A 14814-nucleotide genomic window follows, 5' to 3' on the forward strand; every position below is an offset into this window, starting at 1 on the left:
ACAGACTTGTCAGAAAGCCAACGAGGCCAGACCAGTAAGAGAGAAGGTCAGAGTTCGCTAGGCCTCATGGACCCAACTAAGGACTTTCGATTTTGTTGAGTGAGATGGAAAGCTATTGGTGGGTTTTGAACAGAAAAGGGATGTAGGCTGACTTACATTTTCACAGTTTACTCTGGCTCTTGTTGGAGGCTCTGTTGATTGTGGAGTGGGAGAAATCAAGTAGGGAAGAGAGAGGCTTCTTGCAGAAGTCAGCCTAATGATGACAATGACTGGGGCTTTCTTGAAGGCAAGGACTACAGAGATTGCTGATAAGATGTTGAGTGTGAGAGAAGTTAAGATAATTTCACGTTTTTTTTTTTTTTAATTTTGGTTACAACTACAAACTTGGCAATTGAAATGTATTGCCTGCAACAAAAAAGATGGTTATACCCCAGCTGACAGCCCATTTTGCGTGGTATTTTGTGCACATTTCAATCCATCAGCAGGGTGATTAGAGCCCAGAGTATAAGGCAACGGGGCCATGCTGGCACTGAGCTCTAATCACGTGTTGTTCTGGAGGGTCCTGAGGAGACCTGTCCCTTTTAAGTTTCCATAAAGTAATTATTAAAGATGAAAATGGGTGGTTCTTCTCTGGAACTCTTTTAAAGGGGTGACTCTAATTTGCACCGTCCTGTTGTAACATGATCCCTATAGAAAAGTCAGGAAAGAGCAAGCCAATTTTCACATGAATTTACAAGATTGTCCATTTAGGTGTCAACCGGGCAAGCTAAGCTCTGTGGATAAGCTGCCTTTGTTTCTCCAGGGAATGACGCTAGTTTTCCATGTGTTAAACAGTACAGAGGCGGAAGGAAGAAGAGGTGAAGACCTTTGCTACTGCTTGTCTACACCTTAAGCCCACTTAGAGGCTCGTTGTCCATTTTAACCCGGCAAGTAGCCTGGAGCTCCTTCAAGGTGGGTCTTATATGCTAATCATTTAGACGCAAGCAAGGTCGGTCTTTCCAGCTGACTTTGATTTTCCCTTTGGGTGATTGAACACACTCCTCCTCTCTGGGCAATTACCGTGTGCTCAGGAGCAGATCCAAGCCAGGGGACCACGGAGAGAAGCCAGCAGCTCCTGGGGACCACTTCCCTTTCCCACCTCTGCTGACCTCTGCTACCGAGAACCAGAGCACAGGCTGCAGAAGGCCCATTGCCTGGTGGTCTCTGGCCCTTCTGATCTCCCAAGGAGGACTGTGAGTAGAACCAGAGGGCCCAGGCCCCGGAGTTTTCTTCTCTCCCCCATTGAGGAGGGCAGAACAGCACAGGGAGGGTACAGAGACGAGTTCTTCCGAGGGAGCTTATGATTTCGGCCTCGCAGACTCCTCCCTTGATCCACTTCATGCTTGTTTCGGGAAGTGCATACATAGAGTAACAGTGGCAGGAGCTTCAAAATGCTATGGGCAACGCAGGGAGCTGGACCAGGATGTGGGCATGGGGGCTCGCTGGGATGCTGCTGGCATCGACTCCCAGTTGGTTCCACTACACGTGTTCTTCTAGAACCAGGGATGGTGGCTTGAGGAAGAGACGACAGTGGTTGAGTTGTTGGGGCGGGGGCGCCTGGGAGGAGGTGGCTGGGGAGAGCTCACAGTAAACTCGGTGGCTCTGCCCCTGTGGACCTTAGTGAGACTACATGGATCTCAGAGACCTTTGCCCTTACCTGGGCAGACATGAAAAAGATGCAAGGGACTTCCATAACGTTTTGCTAAGCATCCCAGGGGGATGCTCTAAGAACACCTAATCACCAGGTCACATACTAATACTGCAACCCAAGTGTCTGCCTTCCTGATAACTTGCAGGTCTTCTCATTTTGAGGTCCTTAATGTTCAAAAGCAGCAGCTTGAGCTTTCCCCTTCTAACATACTATGGCAGTCCAGATCCACCCATTCCCCTTTTCCTTCTTTTCTCCAGCATCCTTTCTAGAAGCAGGGTAGTGTTCCATTTGGTTCTGAGACGGTTCACACTGCCCTGGTTCTCTGCCAGCTCCTGGCCCCAAGGTATCATTCTTGGCTCCTATAGCTCCTGTCCTCACTTGGTACCACTTCTGCCAACTCTAGCCCCAGCTGCTCTTCCTTCATCCCTCAAGACACCACTCACTAAGGTATCCTGAAAGGCAGACACTGCTACAAAGTTCTGACGGTGAAGAAGGGAATATCATTGCAGGAAAAAAAAATAAGTCCAAAACACAAGAGGCCTCAAGTGAACCACCCTGTTTTTCAGCTCAGCCTTCCTGTCCTGAAGCTTCTCTCTCCTGAGAACCTTCTCCATTCCACTTTGTCACTGGTCCTGGACTGCCTGGAAAAGCCAAAGTTCTGTTAGTGTAGTGAGAAAAACAATTAAGTTCTCTGGTTCAACTTGGACTAGGCTCTAGCCCGAGGAGGCCAGGAGTGTTCATTGCCCGTGACCACAGAAGCTCATTAAGGTCATGGTGGACGTGGAATAAAGGGCCTGTCTTGCCAGACTCGCAGCATGTGCTCTGAACCACTACCCAACCCTGCCTACTTGCCTTCCCTTTCCAGGCTCAGCAGGGAAATGCAGAGATAACAAAGGAAAGCAGAGGAGGAAACTCTCTCCCCGGAGCTCTCTTCAGGCAAAAGTTGCTGAGCAGAAGGAGACATTGCATCCAAAGGAACAGACCCCATGCCTGCACACCCTCATTAGCTCTCTGCCTGGACTTTTATTTGCCACAACTCCAGCCGTGGTCAGACCGAGAGATCAGACCAAGTCTGGCTCTAGTGTCTCTTGTAGGAACTGCCTGGGGCCCAGACAGCTCCCACTGAGCTGCTAAAGTCCTAGCATTGGTCACATCCCCTCCGTGGTAACCGGGGCTGCCAGCAGTGTCCTGCTGAATTGTTCCCTGGACTTTCTCTGCTCAGTTCCTGTGCTCCAGCTCTGAGTTTATAAATGTTTACCATACCCAGAACGAGCAAATGTTTACAGTGAACCTTTACACAGAACCCAGGAAAGCTCCCTTTTAATCCAGAAAAATGTCCTGGCAAAAGGGAAAAAAAAAAAAGCCCACGGTGTTCAACATGTGCCCAGCGGCTGCCTGCTGCCTCCACCCCGACTGGCTCTTTGTAAAGGCAATGGAGGCCCAGCCGCAGCAAGTGTCCATGTCTGTGGTCTTTGTGGAGTTTTCAGTGAGGACCTTTATTCAGAGAGAGTACTGTAATCTTTCACTATTCCCATAAATCAGAAAACTGCAGACGTCAAAGAGGATTAGGTCACTTCGGGGGCTCCTGACTGAAGTTTAAGAAAGAGAGAGAGAGAGAGAAAAAAAGCATATTATATACAGTGATAGAAGCAGGGAGGTGGGGAAAATGTTATGAATTGTGTTCTGAAAAATTCAGCTCAACAGTGCTAATAGGGCCAATATTTAGGCTACAGTATTTGGCTGGGTCTGTTACGCAATTCATCTTCAGCAGGCAGACAACACATAATCTGACCCAGAGCCAATTTTTTTTTAATGGAATTAAATTAGTCACTATTTATAAGCCGAAAAGATTTCAAAAAGGCTGTTTAAGGAGGGGCCATTGTTTTTCCTGCTGGTATGTTTGCCTTTCCATCATGCTGGATTGCTTTTGTTTGACTGTGGTTTCTGAGGCAAATAGTGGGCAGTATTGGGCAGGATAATTCCAGCTGTCTGAGTACTTGGATCATTCATCCTTAAAATGGGGGTGATAGATTGGGAAACTCTAGGCTGAGCAAGTATTTGTGGGTTGGCGTGACAATGGAAGAGAATTTCATTCCCCAGGATGGCTTGAATCCCTTTCCCATATTTCTTTCCCCAGTAGATCTAGATCTAAAGAGATGTCCCCCAAGTTACCTGATCCAACACCTGCTGTGACACAGATGCTACAGCTACCTAGAGACCCACTCCTTAGCCTCCCACTCCAGCTTTTCCAAAATCACCCATCCTTTCTTACTCCTTTCTATCCAAGTTCATCTTCAGCAAACAAATATTGGTAACCCCAGGGAAGATGGCACCAGTGGGTAAAGAACCCGCCTGCCAATGAAGATGTGAGTTTGATCCCTGGGCCAGGATACCTTGGAGGAGGGCATGGCAACCCACTCCAGTATTCTTGCCTGAAGAATCCCATGGACAGAGAATCCTGGAGGGCTACAGTCCATGGGGTTGCAAAGAATTGGACATGACTGAAGGCAATAGCACCCCACTCCAGTATTCTTGCCTGGAAAATCCCATGGATGGAGGAGATTGGTAGGCTGCAGACCATGGGGTCTCGAAGAGTTGGACACGACTGAGTGACTTCACTTTCACTTTTCCCTTTCATGCATTGGAGAAGGAAATGGCAACCCACTCCAGTGCTCTTGCCTGGAGAATCCCAGGAACGGGGGAGCCTGGTGGGCCACTGTCTATGGGGTTGCACAGAGTCGGACACAACTGAAGCGACTTAGCAGCAGCAGCAGAAGCCACTTAGTACTCACACAGGCAGGGAAGAACGTCATAGAGTCACAGTGTTCAGCTGAATGATCTGAGCAATCATTTGTTAAGAAACCACCTTTTACAAAGCAGACAGCAAGAGAAGTAGAGAATTCACAGCCATAAAAAGGATATCTGATTTAGGGATAGAACTCAGCTCCCCTTAGAATACCCAGGAAGAGACAGCTGGAAGGGAGATACTGGTCTGGGAGGGTGAAGCCAGATGTGGCAGGCTGAACCCACCACCCTGTGGTGCCAACAAGGTCACTCACCTACCCCTCATTAGTCAAAGATCAGGTCACAGAGCTTCTCTCAGGCTAAAGATGCTCCAGACAAGCATTTCTGAACTATTTCTCCCCACTCACCTCTCCTCCTGGCTCCTGACTGAATAGCTTCCTGCTCTCCTAGTGCTCAGTAACCATAAATCACTCTACCAAAATGCCCGATTTGTACCCAGATTCTATCCCATTTTCTAGTGGGATTCATCCAAACACATGTAAATTACAGGACTCGGGAAAGAAGTAATCGGCAACTTTCTTGACCACAGAAAAAGTAACAATGCCTTCCTGCCCCCTCCTCCCGGGTGCTTTCTCTCAATGCCATTACTCCCCCTCCTCCCGGGTGCTTTCTCTCAATGCCATTACTGTGCTCTCTGCACCAGCTCTGGCCCCGGACCCTTCCTCTTGCTCTCTTCTCAGGATCCCCTCATCTTCTTGCCTCCATCACACAAGGACCCAGAAAGCTTCCCCATTTGCCCCCTCAAAGTTAGGTGACACATTTACAAAGTGCAAAATAAAGAGCCGCATCATGTAGGTACAGTGTCTTATCTCCCATTTTACATTCCAGAATGCTGATCACTAACAAAAAAACCTGTGAGCACTGATTCAAACCAACTTTGTCATGCATTGTCTCAAATCTGCCACAAGTTACCTGTGCGACCTTCAGCAAATTACAACCTTCAATTATCACTCTCTCACCTATTTCTCATCTATTAATACAAAAGCGGGGATGATAATAGGAACCTATATGGTGACATTTGTTGGGTGCTTCCTGAGTCTCTGGACAAAGGGGAACCCCAGATGAACAGGGGTTTAAACAGCCTGCCTTTAGGAAGCTAGTCAAGAGAACTCTGTACAGAGGATGGCCCCCCACATCAGAGAAGTTGCCCACTCTTGCACTAAACTAAAAGTCAGTACCTAAGAACTTGAGAATATTATTAATATCTTTTTGGTTGGAAAGCTACTTGCAGAGTAAAAATCCATCTTATATTTTAACAATAGAGAAAGTTGAGAATTATTTGAAAAAACTTGCACTGGTTTCCAATTATAACTGTAAAATAGGGCAAATGTAGCAACCTTTGAAACTCTGTAACATTGGAATTTGGGGGTGAAACATTTCTTGTGTTAGACCAGTGTATTTAAAATAAGAACACTGATCAGTACATAAGATGAAGCAATTCCTAAAACAGCATTCTCTGAGTCAGCCAAAACAGCTAATAACAAACTTGAAGCTCTGAAGGTAGATTCAGAGTTTCTATGTCACAAGTGTTTTCCTTGTACTTGCCAAAGTAGACACTTGGCAAGGCTGAACCAGCTCCAGCAGGAAATAAAGGAAAAGGCTACCCATGGCTTTACTATAACTGAGCAAGAATCTGGATGGGAGGAGAAGACAGACCCAGGAAAACATGCAGTTCAATATGGTGGCACCAGAAGACGTAGGAGGGCCCTGGATATCAGGAAGGGCTTCTGGCAATGGCTTACAAGAGGAGCTGCGCCTGTAGGATGGTGGATTATGGATGTTTGTGCCACAGGAAGCAGAATTAGGAAGAGGAAGTAGGCTTTCCTCATAGCTCAGTTGGTAAAGAGTCTGCCTGCAATGCAGGAGACCCCAGTTTGATTCCTGGGTTAGGAAGATCCCCTGGAGAAGGGATAGGCTACCCACTCCAGTATTCTTGGGCTTCCCTTGTGCCTCAACTGGTAAAAAATCCACCAGCAATACAGGAGACCTGGGTTCAATCCCTGGGTTGGGAAGATCCCTTGGAGAAGGGAAAGGCTACCCGCTCCAGTATTCTGGCCTGGAGAATTCCATGGACTGTATAGTCCATGGGGTCTAAGAGTCGGACACAACTGAGTGACTTTGACTTTGAGGCAGATGGTACCTGAGCCTAGGAGGCCCGTACAATCTGGTATCCGGCTGCCTCTGCCCTCTTCCCACTGCTCTCCCCGCTGCTCACCACAGTCCAGCCCCCCCAGCCTATATACACTGTCTCTCCACCTGCCCGGATGTTGGTCTCAGGGCCTCTGCACTTGCCACCACCTCTTCCCAGATTGTTCATCCCCAGTATCTACACAGATGCACCCACCCTTCCTTCAGGTCCATGTCTGAATTCATCTCCAGAGAAGCCTCCCCTGTCTCTTCTCACCTCCCCTCAATGCTCCCTCTCCCCCTTCCCGCTTTAGTTTTCCCCATAGCATTCGTCATCGTTCGACATGGTCTATGGTTTATTTACTTGTTGTCATTGCCATCTCTCCCTCATGAACGGGAGAGTGGAGAATTGTGTCCTCTGCTCACTGCTCCTAGAGCACTGTGGGGCTCATGGTGGTCTCTCCCTGAGTGTCTGGGGACGGGGTGAATGCTGCTGTATGGAACTGGAACTAGCCATCAGCCTTCTCCCCAAATATTTTCCACTCAGCATCCCAGTGGATTTTTTCCATGTCCGCCGAGCTCTGAATATCGTAAATGTCAACTGGAAATGTGATGTGTTTTACCAGCATTTGCTCTATTTCCAAGCCTGCTAAACAACATCTACTCCATCAATCAAGAAACATCATTAAGTATAACATTTCTGCAGAATAACCACTGAGAGCATCACCAGCTCCATAAAAGCCCCTTTTATCCAACATTTCTGTAAAGAATGTGTTTTGCCATTGTACAAGTGGCCTGCATTCCTAGGCAATTTGGTGAATAAGGCACTTCTTTGGAGGCAATGTTGAGTCTACTACCCCTTTGAAGAAAATCCAACAACTTGTAATATCATGGTCAAGTAGTCCAGCTTTCACCAAGTTCCTTGCAGACTGTGTCATCCTTCTATGGTGAATGCCTTTCATCAAGGAACCAAAATTTCTTTGGGGCTTTCCCAGCAAGCACACATATGTATGTGTGGGGTTCTTCTAGCAGGGCAAGCATCTGCTCCCTGGAGGGTCAAAGAGTTGGGGCTGCAGGCACAGAGGAGGTGCCAGAGAAGCTGGGGGGTTGCCCGCTGGCCCTGGGAGCATGTGTTACCAGGACCAGACTGTGTTGGGGGGAGAACACTGGTTAGTATCTTTATTGGAAACATGAGGATTCCGTGGGTCCTTGGCTTAAACATATCCAAGAAATTAAAGGGAAAGAAAAGATGTATTCTATTAAAGAACATAGGGTGTTTTATAGTTCTGGAAAGTACCATGAACTTTCCTCTTCTCCTCCCCACATGCTGCTCCTATCACTTCCTAGGCCATCCAAAATCAGGAGAGACTCACTGAGTTAGAAGAGCTTCAACCTCCCCCCATGCGTGTGTGTGTGTGTGTGTGTGTGCATTCTCAGTTGTGTCCGACTCTTTGCGACCCCATGGAATGTAGCCTGCCAGGCTCCTCTGTCCGTGGGATTTCCCAGGCAATAATACTGGAGTGGGTTGCCATTTTCTTCTCCAAGGGATCTTCCCGACCCAGAGATCGAACCTGGATTTCCTGCATTGGCAGGCAGGTTCTTTACCACTGGGCCACGAGGGAAGGCCCAATCTACCCCGATGGAGTGAGACAATTCTAGTACAGAGGACTATTTCCCCAGGAAGTAATTCTTTCCTAGTTCTATGAGCAATCTCCACACCAGGGAGGAGTGTTAAGGCAGAGTAAACCTTTCTCAGGGATTTGTGTAAACCAGCTAGTGACCCAAGCTTTCTTGACAAAAACTCCCATCCCCAGGAGGTAAAATGGCTCAGCTGGGTGCACAGAACTCTGCAATCTCATCTGCTCAGCAACTATGAAGTCAAGGAACGTAAAGGGGCTTTTTCAGCCAAGGGGAGCTGTTGGCCTCTTGTTGCTCTTTCTGGGCCCTGCCAAGAATGACATCATCTCTCTGGATTATTAGCAGGCCCTATCGGCAAACACTATCCCATCACTCACATCAGTGCTGCCCCACATATGTTCACGCCGGTCAGGGAGCCAGTTTCTGTCAGCTTCGTGCCCTGCTTTTAAAATTTCTGAGATGGTCTCATGAATAGAAAAAAACACTGCTAGTATAACTTTTTAAACAGAGGGAAAAAATTTAGCAGGACACCATGATAACAATATACTAATATGGAGATTCAGATATACCTCTGGTCAAGCTGTCCCTTCCAAAATTTAAAGCAAAACATCAGTATTTATGATAAATACCTGGATTAGTGCAACCAACAGCAAGGTGAGATCTACCACAAAGCTCGTAAAGAAATGGATATTACTTCTACCAAGAAGGTCAAATATCCCCCCCACCTGTCGTGGGACTACCCCAGAGAGCAAGGGGGTCACTGTGTGGTTTTTCTGGGGTAGAAAATAGCAGAAATGATGCACTGTTTGGAAGACATGCTGTATCCTATGAACCCCCTGCAGATTTATCTGGGCTGCTTAGTATTCATGCCAAGATGCATACTTCAGGGCCTATTAGCCCAGAGAAGGACCTAGAGCTCACTCATTCCAACCCCTTCACCTGGAATTCAGTTGTTTAACTGTAAACGGGGCAGTCTAAGGCCTCAAGAAATTCGATGCTCACTAGACAGCTAACTAGCTAACCCAAGGTCCTGACCTAGCATGAGGGAATTAGCAAGGTGAGTGGTTTGATAGGTATAGGAAAAGAGGAAAGGGATATGATTCTTTGTTTAATGATATAACTACCCAGGCTAAAAGGTTACCAGGGACCAGTGTTCCTGCCTCTGAGACCTAACTGCTCTGCTTCGGAATCCGTGAGAACCTCTATCAGCTCCCAGGGCGGCACAAGCAGACACGTGGGTTAGGCTCTGTTCTCACGAAGGGACAGGTGTGCAGGTAACACTCCCAATCAGGACCCACCATAAACAATCTGGGCTGCTTTCTCTTCCCACTTCCCACTTTGGAGACCCTGGCTGCCTGCAGCAGCTGAGTTCATTGTGGAGAACATCAGGGGACAGAAGGGCCTTCTGAAGTCGCTCAGTCTGTCTGTCTGCCTGTTGCTGAGGCTCTACTCCATGCTGGGCTCTGCGTTTCACTGCATTTGAGGAAGGACAAATGGAATTGCATTAAAACTGGCACAAATGATTTCAATTTCCTGAATCTTAAATAAAAATGCATCTGACAGCATCACTAACTATACCCAGTGGAAAACACAGTGTTGTGCTTTCTTTTTCAATGTTACTGCTTTAAAAATACAAGCGAACTGAATTTGAATCAGAATTGGACCTCTACACTTTCTGAAGCCTTTGAATTAGAAATATTGTGCTCGCCCAGGACCTCCAGGACATGACTACACATGCCAGGATTTATGAGGAGAAATGCAAGAAAATGAGCTGGCAACTGCTGGAACACCGCAGTCAGACTGGGATGCAGGTCTGACCCTGCGGCAGGGGAGGGGGCTTGTGGGGAGGTGGGTGCAAGCATTCCAGCTGCCCTGTGGTGCCAGGAAGCTCTGGCAGGGCTGCCAGGGAGTCCACAGCCCAGCACCCACTGCCACAGGAGTCCCAGGACACCAGGGAACAGGCACCGAGCGGGCGCCTGGGAGAAGCATGACCTCAGTGCCCACACAGGGCAGGATCTCAGGGGACAGCAGCTGGGCCCCTGATTATGTTCCCTCCAGCAGGAAGTCGGTGAGTCATGTACTCCTGGCATAGAAGGGCAGCTGCCAGGACTTCCCTGGTGGTGCAGTGGATAAGGATCCGCCTGCCAGTGCAGGGGGAACAGGCTCAGTCCCCAGTCGAGGAAGATCCCACGTGCTGGAGAGCAGCTAGGCCCACACACTACAACTGCTGAGCCTGAGCTCTACAGCTGGCGAGCCACAGCCACGGAGCCCGCGTGCTGCAACTATTGAAGCCCGTCATCCTGGAGCCTGTGCTCAGCAACAAGAGAAGCCGCTGCAATGAGAAGCTGCCGCACTGCAAAGAAGAGTAGCCCCTGCTCATCACAGCTAGACAAAGCCCAAGCAGGGCAATGGAGACCCAGCACACCATAGTAAATGCATAAAATAAATAAGAGCAGTTGCCAGAATCTAGTCTGGAGCCAGGCGACCTGTTTTTGACTCTGGCTCTGTTCTTACCAGCAGTGTGACCTTGGGCTCGCTACTTAACTTTGTCATGACTCTATTCCTTCAGTTCTAAATCTGGACTCTAAATAGTACTGAATTGAATTCTCACAGCCCTGTAAAGTATTGACAATGAATTGATGTAAAGCACTGGAAGCAATACCACATTCAGAGCAGAAATGCTCAATGCATGTTAGCTTTTCTTATTAGACTCCAGCTGAGTTGTTGTCTGTGATGGGTTGAATTGTGTCCCCCGCCCACCAACATCAAAAGGATGAGTTGTAGCCTTAATCCCAGCACTTCAGGATGTGACTCTATTTGGAAATAGTCCTTACAGAGGTCATCAAATTAAAACGAGGTTATGAGGGTGGGCCCTCCTTTGGACCCAGTCAATATGACTGGTGTCCTTATAAAAAGGGGAAATCTGGACACAGGGACAGATACATATAGAGGAAAGGCGATGTGAAGAGACACAGGGAAGAGACAGCCGTCTACAGGCCACAAAAAATGACCTGGAGCAGACCCCCTTACAGCCATCAGGAGGAAAGAAGCCTGTTGGTACCAAGATCCTGGACTTGTGGCCTCCAGAACTGCAAGACAGTGTTTCTGTTGTTTAAGCTATGCAATCTGTGGTACTTAATTATGGATTGCTGTTTAGTAGCTCAGTCATGTCTGACTCTGCGACCCCATGGACTGCAGCACGCCAGGTTTCCTGTCCATCACCATTTCCCGGAGCTTACTCAAACTCATGTCCACCGAGTCAGTGATGCCATCCAACCATCTCATCCTCTGTCGTCCCATTCTCTCCTGCCTTCAATCTTTCCCAGCATCAGGGTCTTTTCTATGCGTCAGTTCTTCCCATCAGGTGGCCAAAGTATTGGAGTTTCAGCTTCAGCATCAGTCCTTCCAATGACTATTCAGGACTGATTTCCTTTAGGATTGACTGGTTTGATCTCCTTGCACTTCAAGGGATTATCAAGAGTCTTCTCCAACACCACAGTTCAAAAGCATCAATTCTTTGGTGCTCAGCCTTCTTCATAGTACAACTCTCATATCCATACACGACTACTGGAAAAACCATATCTTTGACTATTGTGCAATAAAAAGTAATGTCTCTGCTTTTTAATATGCTCTCTAGGTTTGTCATAGCTTTTCTTCCAAGAAGAATGCGTCTTTTGATTACAACGCCCCTCGTAAAGTAACCCATCGTCCATTCTTAAATTCTGAAACTGATCCTTTCTGATAGTTTTGAGTGACAACACCTGCCAGAAGCGGGTGCATCAAGCCCTGGTTTAAAGGGATTGCTGCTCTTCCGGCATCTTGAACTGAGGGGCATTCCCGCTGTCAGAGCCCATCAGGAAGCAACCCCTTCTCTGCGGCTGCACATGCCCCTGAGGCTTCCCACCCTGAGGCACAGAGCAGGCGCCTTGCTATTACGTTGACCGTGCACAATTTAACGCACACTGGCAGACTTGGAAATTGACATTTGCCCATAATTGTTGTGACCTGGCACCAGCATTGCTAGCGAATGACAGTGCTGAGCTTTATCAGAATCGGATGCTCCACAGAATGAGATTACAGAACTCAATATGCTGTTTGCTGTGATTTCATGAAACTCAGCCCAGACACATGTGGCCAAATCAATTGGATTCATTCAAGAGATTTGGGGGCCCTTTTAAAACCCAGCCAGAATCTAATTTCTCCATCTGAAATTCAATAAGATCTTAATTCTTGTGAACAGTTCTCTCAGCAAAGAGACTTGGGGTTGGGGAGGAAAAAAGAGTAAAAGAAAAAATGTAACGTTTCTCTGATGTTCTCTGTGGTTGTCTGAGAGTCGGAGCAAGTTTACCGAGCTTTGATCTGAGTTTCAACCAATTGGATTCCTTCCATTATCTAAATGGAATCGGCTTCTCACTGTGCCTCTGATACTGTTTAAAATAAGGATGTGTTACTCCCCTCTGGTAGCTAGGTTGGAGACACTCCTGGAGACGTCACAGCAGAGGTTAAGGCAAGAACCACCTCCAGGGACTGTGGCCCACCCCTCTGTGTGTCTGGACTGGACATCTCCTGGGAGAATTGATTCAACTGAAGCAACTTCTGAGCAAAGGAATAGGTGGCCCTGATCCCACTTTACCTGCTCAGTCTCTTGAATTGATGAAGGTCTGTCACCCTGGATGTGTCCTGGGGTAAGAAGCTAGTCGAAGTGGGGTGGCTTTTTGCTTTTATAAATAACTTGTTTGTTTTTATGTTTGGTTGCACTGGGTCTTCACTGCTGTGGGTGGGCTTTTCTCCAGTCTGTGGCGAGAGAGGGCTGCTCTCTGGTGAGGCGCACAAGCTTCTCCTTGCAGCGGCCTCCTCAGTTGTGGAGCACAAGCTCTAGGTCGTGGGCTCAGTGGTTGTGGCTTGCAGGCTCTAGAGCACAGGCTTAGTAGTTCCCGTGCATGGACTGACTTGCCCTGAGGCACGTGGAATCTTCCTGGTGGCTGTTGTTCATTAGTCATTAAGTCAAGTCTGACTCACTATGACTCCATAGATTGTAGCCCACCAGGCTCCTCTGTCCATGGGATTTCCCAGGCAAGAATACTGGAGTGGGATGCTATTTCCTCCTCCAGGGGATCTTCCTAACCCAGGGATCAAACCTGCATCTTCTGCATTGGCAGGTAGATTCTTACCCACTGTACCACCAGGGAAGTCTGGCTTTTTTCTTTTTAAGATTGATTTTCAATGGGTGTGCAGGAAGAACTGAATGCATGAGATTGGAGACTATTTTGCACATGGTGGATATTTCCAGGATAAAAGAAAATGCCTACAGGAGCAGATGCTCTCGGTTAAGTAGGTCTGGCCATGGCAGAGTGAAGCTTGGGGAGCATAACTCTTCCTCCATTTCCACCTTTCTCTGTCTCTCGGCTGGGCTCCACATTGGTAAATTTATTACTTATTTTATCGTCTGAAGCTGGAGCGTGGATGAATAAGATCAACCCCTGTGTCCTAACAGATTTAGAACAGAGGGTGTGGATGAGGAGAGAGTAAATCACTGGTTCTCAACACTGTCTGTGCTTTTGAATCACCTGGAGAGCATTTAAAACCACCTTTCCCAGCTGGAGCTCCAGATATTTTGATTGCAGAGGGTCGGCTGGGACTCAGGCAATGGTAGCTTTGAAAAGCTCCCCAGGCTACTTGTGTGCAGCCTGAGTTGCAGAACCATGAAGCAGTTCCTCACCTCAAGCGATGAAGTAACAACCCAGAGAAAGACTGGCTCTCCACCCCCAGGTGCAGCCCCAGAGAGTCGGCCCTCAGTGATGGAGAAGCTTCAAGAAATGAAGGGACGCAGCCCAGCTGAGCGAGACCCTAAGGCTGCCCAAGGGAGGGTCCCTTAGTCCATTCCTGGTACCACTGGAATCAGGAAGTCTGGAGAGACTGCCTCCAAGGGCAGGGGTTGGGGTGTAGAGGGAAGTGTGAAACTGGTTATGCCAGAAAAGAGAGGCCCAAGGGTTTCTGCCAAAAAACAGGAAGGTGGAGGTGGATGTTACAGAGTTTGAACCTGAAGCCAGAAATCTGTGCAGCAGCAAGAGGGTACCATGCTGTGGACCTTCCCTCACGTCCCAGCATTCCTGCTACATGAAGGGCAGGTCACAGTCTCAAAGGTACAGTAAGGGTCGTTGTCTTTTTATCCAGAGAAGAAATACTGGGTTGGCCAAAAATTTCGTTTGGGTTTTCCATATGCTGGTGTATGGAAAAACCCAAATGAACGCTTTGGCGAGCCCTATGCATGCGTGCGTGCTAAGTTGCTTTAGTCATATCTGACTCTTTGAGACTCTATGGACCGTAGCTCACCAGGCTCCTCTGTCCTTGGGATTTTCCAGGCAAGAATACTGGAGTGGGTTGCCATGCCCTCCTCCAGGAGATCTTCCCAACCCAGGGATCGAACCCATATCTCCTGCCTCAGCAGGCAGGTTCTTTACCATGTGTGCCGCCTGGGAAGCCTGGCCAACCCTATAGAAGGATGCTATTTCTCCTTTGAGGTTGATGTTTTTGCCTATGGTTCTACTAGGACA

The 14814-nt window shown here is 48.0% G+C and overlaps 1 long non-coding RNA gene across 1 annotated transcript; it reads left to right on the plus strand.

Moving 5' to 3' along the window:
- Positions 1–960: 960 nt before the first annotated feature.
- Positions 961–2959, plus strand: LOC147350538 (uncharacterized). The gene is made up of 2 exons (XR_015148554.1): positions 961–1232; positions 2556–2959. It is a non-coding gene; the product is annotated as an uncharacterized LOC147350538 (long non-coding RNA).
- The last annotated feature ends 11855 nt before the right edge of the window (positions 2960–14814 follow it).

This window comes from Bos grunniens, chromosome 20 (assembly GCF_055505025.1).
Source record: "Bos grunniens cultivar Pamir isolate PY7600 chromosome 20, Bosgru_T2T1.0, whole genome shotgun sequence".
Lineage (NCBI taxonomy): Eukaryota > Metazoa > Chordata > Mammalia > Artiodactyla > Bovidae > Bos > Bos grunniens.